This window comes from Gracilinanus agilis, chromosome 5 (genome assembly GCF_016433145.1).
Source record: "Gracilinanus agilis isolate LMUSP501 chromosome 5, AgileGrace, whole genome shotgun sequence".
Classification (NCBI taxonomy): Eukaryota; Metazoa; Chordata; class Mammalia; order Didelphimorphia; family Didelphidae; genus Gracilinanus; species Gracilinanus agilis.
This window is the reverse complement of record NC_058134.1, coordinates 243,722,489-243,732,032: the sequence shown is the minus strand read 5'-3', so window position 1 is coordinate 243,732,032 and position 9,544 is coordinate 243,722,489.

Here is a 9,544-nt window from a genome sequence, read left to right as displayed (position 1 = left end):
TGAGTCAGTCAGAAGTTTAAATTCCAGCTCTCTTACTTATCACCTAAATGACATTGGACAAGTTAATTAATCTTTCTGGATTTCTTCATCTATAAATGAAGGGGGTTGAAAATGATTTTTAGGGTCCCTTTAAGCCAGTGGATCTTAACTTGGGGTTTATGAACATTTTCTTTTTTGATAGTCTGAAAATAATTTCAATAATTGATTTCCTTGGTAATCCAATAAAATTGATTTTTAAAACATTGCTTTGAGGATCTATAGACTTAACCATTGGGCCAAAATGATATAAAGATGTTAAGAACCTTTGCATTAAGTTTGAAAACTTGTCCCAGGACTTGAAAAAATGTCCCAGGAGCCTTTGTGGGAGCTGAAACACTGGGGTAATAGAAACTGAGCCCCTGCAGAGAGCAAGGGGCCAGTATTCAGTGATCCCAGTAAAAATAGGGCTACCTAGAAGGTCTTGAGACAAATGGCTGGAATGCCCTGCCCCACCTCTCCACCTGTTGACTTAACCTGTCAGTTAACCTGTTGTTTGAAGCCTGACTCAATGCCATATCCTCCAATAAGTCATCCCTGCTCCTCCCATTGGATCCTAATCTTTTTTCCCCCTTGGAGATCACATAGCACTTGGCTTATGTTTTTCTAATGCATGGCAAGCATTTTATATTACAGTTAATGGTGAACAGATATGACTGAGATAGGAAAAGCCTCTCCAAATCTAAGTTTTCTGACCTCTAAGGCATTTCCCAAGGAACCTGGGCCCTCAGCAAAAATGCTCATTGAAAAAGAACAAGGACTGCATTTCCGGTGGGGTTGTATGCCCATAGTGGAGTGGTTGCTTGGTGAGAAGAGATCGCCATGAATACGAAAGAAGAATGGAAGTGGCTACCTTTTTATGACCAAGCAAAGAGACAACAGTAGAGTCTGTTGTTGGATTTTGCATTGGAAGTCATTCCTAGAGCAGCACTTCAAAGAAGAGAGACATCCTGGTTGGGGGGGAACTGGTGAATTACAACAAGCAGGGGCTTGACTTTGAGGAGCAGCTGAGAATAGTCACTGCTACAAGCAGAGCCATCAGCTACACATATTCAGCAGCAAATAGAAAGCAAAGGCATGACCTTTGTTCTTAGCTGAGGGGATCCCAAGCCAGGACTCATGCTGAGTATACTTAGGCAGCTGAAATGATGTCTCCAGGGATTCCCTATTGGATCCATAAGCTTAGAAATTACCCAGAAGGTGAGGGGGTAAAGGGAGGAAGAGAAAAGAGTGGGGCTAAACTCAATGGCTTCTGTTGTTTTATTGCTCATTTCTATCTCAGTGTTGGTGATGAGCTTCTTGTGAGCAGAAAAATGGCTCCAGAAATGTTATTCAGTTGAAAAATGAGCAATAGAACAATAGAGGGGATAGATGGGCTAGAGACTGGCATTGATGATGTTGAGTATGATCAATACTCACCATTGCCACTGCCCTCCTTTGCCTACCATAACCAGATGGGACTACAGAGGCAAAAATGAGAGGCATGCCGTAAGACAGTCAACAAGCTCTTCATTAAGTATTTAACTATGTGTCAGGCACTGTGCTAAGCACAGAAGTACAGTGAAAAACAAAAAACAGTCTCTGCTCTCAAGGACCCCCCAGTCTCAAGGGGAGGAAATATGCAAACAACAAGTAGCTTAAATTTGGTTTAATCTCACAGGGAAGACATTAAGATTTAGGAGGATTGGGAAAAAAAAACCAAAAAACTTCTTGCACAAGGTCAAAAAAATGTTTTTTAAACCCTTAACTTCTGTGTATTGACTCCATGGTGGAAGAGTGGTAAAGGTAGGCAATGGGGGTCAAGTGACTTGCCCAGGGTCACACAGCTGGGAAGTGTCTGAGGCTGGATTTGAACCTAGGACCTCGTCTCTAGGACTGACTCTCAATCCACTGAGCTACCCAGCTAACCCCACAAGGTCAAAATTTAACTGAGATTTAAAGGAAGTTAGAGAAGCAAGGAGGTGGAGCTGAAGAGGGAGAAAGAGTACAGGCACATGGAATGGCAGATTGGAGAGACAGAGTATCTTGTGTGCAAGTAACAGCAAGGAGGTCAGTGTCACTGACTCTCAGATTACTTGAAAGGTAGTAAGAAGAAACCTGGAAGAAAGGGGCCAAATTATGAAGAACTTTATTCCAGACAATGGTATTTGATTTTCTACCAGATGCCTTAAATACTTATGGAATTTAGAGCTGGAAGAAAATTTAGAAATCATCTAGTACAACTCTCTTATTTTACCAGTGAGGAAACAAGCCCAGAGCAGGAAACAAGCCAAGGCTTAAGCAATGGCAAATTTCTGAAACCAAATTCAGTGTTCTTTCTACTATACCAATGCACCTTCTTTAAGCACTATGAAATTCTGAATTATCAAAGCAAAGTTAAAATATGTTCATTTTGTTCTCCTGCTATGTTCTGGTTGGAGAAACAGGTAGCATTGTGTGGTGGGTCACCAGATGACTTCGAAATCAGAAGGATTTGTGTTCAGGTCCTTCCACACCAGCTGTGGGCAAACCATTAACTTCTCAGTGTCCCAGACAAATTTGTAGAGAATTTCCTTACTAACAGTTCCCATGTAAGGAAGAAATCACAAGTCTATTCCAATATATATTTATACATACATACATATGTAAATATACATGTTTGCATGCATATATCTTATATATATGTATAAATTTCTCACATATCCTTAATATAGAAACATAAACAAGGGGAATGTTCTACTAAGACAAGAAGTCAGTATAATGTATTTTAGAAATACAATGCAAAAGCAAAAACTTAAAAAAAAATTTTTTTTCAGATTAGTGTTCAATGAACAATAATAGATGACACTAATATTTTTACTGGAATCAGTGAAAAATGGTCCCTTGCTCTCCATATTTATTTTCTGACTGGTTTCTAACAACAAATGAATGTTGTCATTCATTTGTTGGTTCTTTGTTTTCAAGAGGATCAATGACATCATGGGGTGATGTCTTGACTTCCTCTGAATTAGATTTGGGAGACAGAGCTTCACAAAATCATCAGCTCACTCTCTCTTCCAGAGTCATCAAAGGCCAGTGGCAGGACAAAAAGTCAATATGGCTGGTGATGGCCCTGGATGAAGTGGATGATCTTGGCCAGTGGTTCCCAAACTTTTTTGGCCTACCGCCCCCTTTCCAGAAAAAACATTACTTAGCGCCCCCTGTCACATACTATCACCGCCCCCGTACAGTTATTCACTGCCCCCAAATGCACCTGTGGCCATCACTGCCTTCCTGGATCACTGCAGCACCCACCAGGGGCAGTGACATCCACTTTGGGAATCACTGATCTTGGCATTATCAGTGTCTAATGAAGATCTGAGCATTCCGTAGAGTCTATTTCAGTCACCTTTATGGCCATTGGAACAAATTATTCTCATCTACCCATTTTTTCAGGAGGAAGCCTTCCCATTCTTGGGGTAAACATCCTCCTAACTCGCCAACAGGTTTGATGCCTATTGGTTACCCTCAGTTTGGCTCGACGAGGTCTGATGAGACAGTTTTACCAGAACGTGACTACTGCACATGCAACTGCTTCTTGGAGCCACAGGTGAGAATTAAGTGAAATCATGGATGGAAGGGCTCAGGAAGCCTTTGCAGAGGTGCTAGTCCTCCCCAAACACTCCATATACTTTGTGATGTAAATATTTAAGCTTATTATCATTTCTTTTTTTTTACAATTAATTTTTCTGATGTTTTTTCCTCAATTACATATAAATAAAATTTTGAGTTTCATTCTCTTTCCCTCCCTCTTCTCTCCCCTCCTTGAGAAAGCAAACAATTTGATAGATTATACAAATAAATATGTGAAAAATTGTGGTTATTGGTTATAGTTTGATTTTTAAATTAATGTTTAATTTAACAAAATAGAAGTAAATTATTCTATTCTTTTTTCCCCATATCTATTTCTTTCTATCAACTCTCCTACTTTCCTTTGAGTTGAAATGTTCTCTCTTAAAAAACATATGTAGGAGGCAGCTGGGTAGCTCAGTGGATTGAAAGCCAGGCCTAGGGATGGGAGGTCCTAGGTTCGAATCTGACCTCAGACACTTCCTAGCTGTGTGACCCTGGGCAAGTCACTTAACCCCCATTGCCTAGTCCTTACAACTCCTCTGTCTTAGAACCAATACATAGTATAGAACCAATACATAGTATTGATTCTAAGGAGGAAGGTAAGGGTTAAAAAATGTAATCAAGGGGCAGCTGGGTAGCTCAGTGGAGTGAGAGTCAGGCTCAGTGGAGTGAGAGTCAGGCCTAGAGATAGGAGGTCCTAGGTTCAAACCCGGCCTCAGCCACTTCCCAGCTGTGTGACCCTGCGCAAGTCACTTGACCCCCATTGCCCACCCTTACCAATCTTCCACCTATGAGACAATACACCGAAGTACAAGGGTTTAAAAACATATATAATCAAGATGGCAGAAAATCAATACAGGGAGCATGTCTGAGGATTCATGCCTTGGTCTATATTCCTACTCTCACTTTTCTGCTAAGAGATGAGAAACATTTCATCATTACTTCTTTTGAATCATGCTTCCTTACTACTCTCTCTCTGTCTCTCTTATTCTATCTGTCTCTGTCCCACTCTCTCTCTATCCACCCCTTATTTCATTATCATCACCACTATCAGCTCCTTACTAGAGCTTGACAAAGCACATGAAACCTAAATGTGAACTGTTGAGTCTTTTCTAGTCCAGTTTTCTTTTCCTCTAGCCCAACCTTATGCCTTGGTAGTAATAATAACATTAATACATTACAGACTTCTTTTCAATGAGAGGATCCCTTAATTGAATCATATTAACCAAGATTAAGGAAGATTATTTGACCTGCCTATGGATCACCCAGCTAGTATGGGTCAGAGATCAAATGTGAACCAAGCCCAGACTTCAAGTGTATAGCTACCTTGATAGACTACTGTTCTCTGGGACTTATTGCAAGTTAAGCAGGATCATTGGATCACAGAGCTAGAGCTTGAAGGAACCTTAGAGATCATTTGGTCCAACCTCCCTATTTTACAGCTGAGTGTATACCAGGGTCATAGAAATAATGAGTAACTCAAGTAGGATTTGAACCGAATGCCTCTGACTCCAGAGCCGGCATTCTTTCTTAGTGCAACAATAATGTAATTGTCTTTATCATTCCAAGAAGTATATATTTAAAACATTGTGTTGGCACTAAGTTGTTAAACAGTGGCATGAATGAGTTGAGGAATGGGTTAAAAATCTTTGGTATGATAGCTGCATATATGTAGATATTTTTTTACATTGTTGCTCTCCCTCCAAAACTACTTGCATTTAACTATTTTGTATATATTTGTATTTATTATGGTAACTAGATGTTACATGGGATAGAGTACTTGACTCAGAATCACTAAGACTCGAGTTTGAATCATAGTCCAGACATTTGCTTGTGAACTCAGGAAAATAATTAACCTCTCTCCGAAACCATTTCTCTATCTTTAAAATGGGGACATAAATAGCATCTAACTTGCAGGATTTGGTGAGGATCAAATTAGATAATATATGTAAAGTGCTTCGTAAATCCTAAAGCACTATGTAAATGCTCGTTGGTTTTATTAACTTTATATTTCTGTTCTACATGTATAAGTACTTATATTTTACATCTACTCTTTATTTCCTCCCACTGGAATGTAAACTCATTACATTTGTTTTATTTTTTGTTCTTATATTTCTAGCAGTAGCACAGTGCCTGACCCTTTAAGTAGATGTTTAATAAATATTGGTTGATTGGTTGAAAATATTGAAATCTGGCAACAGACATTTACTTTGCCTCCTTGGTCTTTCCTACAAGGATAGATAGGTCAAACTACTTTGAATAATTGATTTTTCCAACATACTTGGAAATGTTTTATGTATTGACATGAACAGCATGGCATCATCCATAAACACCAAGATATCTGGAGGACCTCATCATCAACAGGAAATTTCTTTTTACCTGAATCTACTTCATCAGAGTGGTGAATACTTCTGGGAGCACTTATTTTCCTATTTTATGCCTCCACTTTTTTTATCAGAGGTTTTTATCAGAGAATTGTTGAACAGGGTTATTTCTGTTTTTATAACTTCTTTTTTTAAACATTTTAAAACCATTAACTTCTGTGTATTGGCTCCTAGGTGGAAGAGTGGTAAGGGTGGGCAATGGGGGTCAAGTGACTTGCCCAGGGTCACAGAGCTGGGAAGTGTCTGAGGCCAGATTTGAACCTAGGACCTCTCGTCTCTAGACCTGACTCTCAATCCACTGAGATACCCAGATGCCCCTATTTTTATATCTTCTTGAGGAATCTTTAATGGTCTTGATCTAGAGGTAAGAGACAATTTGTTGTAAAAGAATTTTTAAGGCAGGATTTGGTTCAAAAAAATTATAATTATAAAGGGGTGGATAATGAGCTAAGCCAAGGGTTACACAAAATTCTCTTACAGACTCCAAGCTTCCAATAAAAACAAAGATCCAGCTTTTGAATTCTAACAATTTAGTTGTGTTGCTCTATGGCAGAGATGTAGGTTGCTTCTGAAGACATCATGTTAGATTTAATCAGTCTACAGTATATTTTCAACAAGAAGATCTGAAGAACAGGCACAGGAGGTATTATTAAGGAATTGTATAAATGAATGAGAAAGCGTTTATTGGGGCAGGTAGGTGGCTTGGTGGATAGAGAGCGATGCCTGGAGATGGGAGGTCCTGGGTTCAAATTTGACCTCAGACACTTTCAAGTTTTGTGACCCTGAGCAAGGCATTTAACCCCAATTGTCTAGCCCTTACCACTCTTTTGCCTTGGAATCGATACTTGGTATTGACTCCAAGATAGAAGAAGGGGTTAAAACAAGTATTTATTAAGTGCTTACTGTATGTTCAGCCAAGCAGTGGGTACACAAATACAAGTAAGAAAACTTTTTCCTTCCCTCAAGGAGATTATATTCTAATTGATAAAACCTAAATGGGAACCAACTGGAAAGGGAGGTGAAGTGGATAGTGTGGATGAGGTTGTACAAGCCTTTGGCATAGTTTGGAAATTTCTGGAAAGTGGCATGAGTGCTTGGTTCTGGGCAAACTAAATTCAAAGCTCACCTATCAGAAATTGCAGTCTTTGATCCTGAGTTCCAGTGTGAAGAACAGTTCCAGAGTGAAAGCTATATGGTTGGATAAGAAAAGATGGAGATAATTGTGTGACAAGAGCAAAGGATGGCAAGTATACAATCAGAGTACTCAATTAGTACCCTTGGAAATGAAGGAATGTTGAAAGTTGAGTAGTCCCCTATGGAGGACATTTAGGAGCATGTAGCCAAGATCTGCATAGTATGGGTAGACAAATATGGGCTACAATTGACATGGTTAGAGAGAGCTCCCAAACTAATACAGTAAAAGATCCATTTGAGTATTTGAGTTGAAAAAATGGGGGGAAATTTCATCAGCTCCCAGGGGACATAGGATAGCTACCAGATTTATATATAATTTGTCTGATTTAACATCAAGGAAAGGTACTCACAAACTTTAATGCATGTGGCTAACTTTTTAATAATAAAAAATAATTCCTAACATGGAATTATTAACTTCAACCTATATGTGTCTTGGAGTTTGAAGAATACAGTTTTTCCTTCCTTTGTTTGGTTTGTTTTCCAAAGTAAGTCTATGGATCACTTTTTATTGTTACAGAAATTCTGGGAAATTTTCTTATATTATTTTTTATGATCTTCAAAGTTTTCAAAATGTCAGGTTCCCCTAGGAAGTCTATGATCCATAAACTGTCTCTATATGTCCTATCTTCAAGATCAAGGTGTATTGCTTGTACAGAAATCACGTATTCTTTTGGCTTCGTTACTCTTTGTTTCACTTCTTCCAGATTGTCTTTATGTGAGTATATTTGATTTTTTAATCAGTTTTTCACTCTTCTACTACTTTGAAGAGACACCACCATGGAGTCAAGGTTTTCTAGCTTACTAATTATTTCTGCTGTGTGGGACATAAATTATACCATTTGATCCCTTTTAACTTTGTTCAAGATTCTTATTTCTCTCTTAAACCACACATCCTCTTATGATTCTAAGCTTTCTCTGGAAACCTCAGAATTCTCTCTTTAATTAGGATTTGTTCAATTTCCTTTGTCTTGCAATATTTATTTATATTATTTTTTTTAAAACCTTTAACTTCTGTGTATTAGTTCCTTGGTGGAAGATTGGTAAGGGTGGGCAATGGGGGTCACGTGACTTGCCCAGGGTCACACAGCTGGGAAGTGTCTAAGGCCGGATTTGAACCTAGGACCTCCTGTCTCTAGGCCTGGCTCTCACTCCACTGAGCTACCCAGCTGCCCTCTTGCAATATTTATTTAAATATATTTTGTAGTTGTTTTAATATCTTGCTAGCTACTTTCACTTCTGTTTTGATATCTTCTGTGTTGATTTATCTCCTGGTGTTAAAAGTTTTTAACTGAATTTTTCTTTGTGCTGATACTTTTGGTGATTTTGGTCTACCCTTCCCCCCACACACACACCCATTATTCCTTATTTCTCACTTTCTGACTCCTTCCCCTGTAGTGGCAGACATATCTCCATCATACTAGATCTCAAAACCATCTCATGTTAGGGAATTCTCTTTTCAATGATCATAGTCATTGCTCCTAGTGCCATCTACAAGGACAGGAAAGGCATCCAATGGATGCCAATCTCCTTTCTTTCAGACTTGGTACAGCCCCACCATGCTGGTATCTTGGCTATTTCCCTTTGGTTTTTAGTTCTACTGACTGAGCATAATTTCCCCAGCCAGAACCCCATTCAGTCCTTCTAAACATCCAACTCTTTCCTAAGTGACTGCCCAGAACTGAGGTCTGGTACTTGTTGCCACAAACTGCAGGGTGAGGGCAAGGTATGTTTATAGAGACTGCAACAGCAGCAAGGAAATAGTTTTGGTGGGACCCAGAGCATAAGTCTTTGTTTTAATTTGTATACCTGGCCTGATCATGAAAGCTACTTGTGGGAGTGGGGCAGATTGAGAATATTTGGAATTAGCATTCTCCTTTGTTTATTCATAAATCATTACCTTGTTGAATTTCTTGTTTTTTTGGCTTGTAGGATGAGTTGTAATTGTCTTCCTTCTGGCACATAATTTTCCCATTTTGTTTTTGAGATTCATGGAACCTAAGGAAAATGTCTGGCGCTCCCTGTTGGTCATGTGAACTGGAACCCCATTCCTAAAAATGAACATAGTTCTTCTATATATAGAAAGGGAACCAATGCTGAATCTTGTCAGAGCAACCTTAGAAATAGGCTTTTCTCTTTCCTGCCCTAATATTACCCATAATACTTTAGACTTTGATTTTATATTGTTTTGGGATTTACTTCTTCTACCTAGCCTAGAGGTATGATAGCTGCTCATAGGTAGACTGATTGCCTCCTGTTTTTAGAAGTACACCACATCAGTGCCAGGCTAAGCCTAAACACCCATTTGGCTTTAGCTCTATTGTTAACTCAGGACTCTTGAA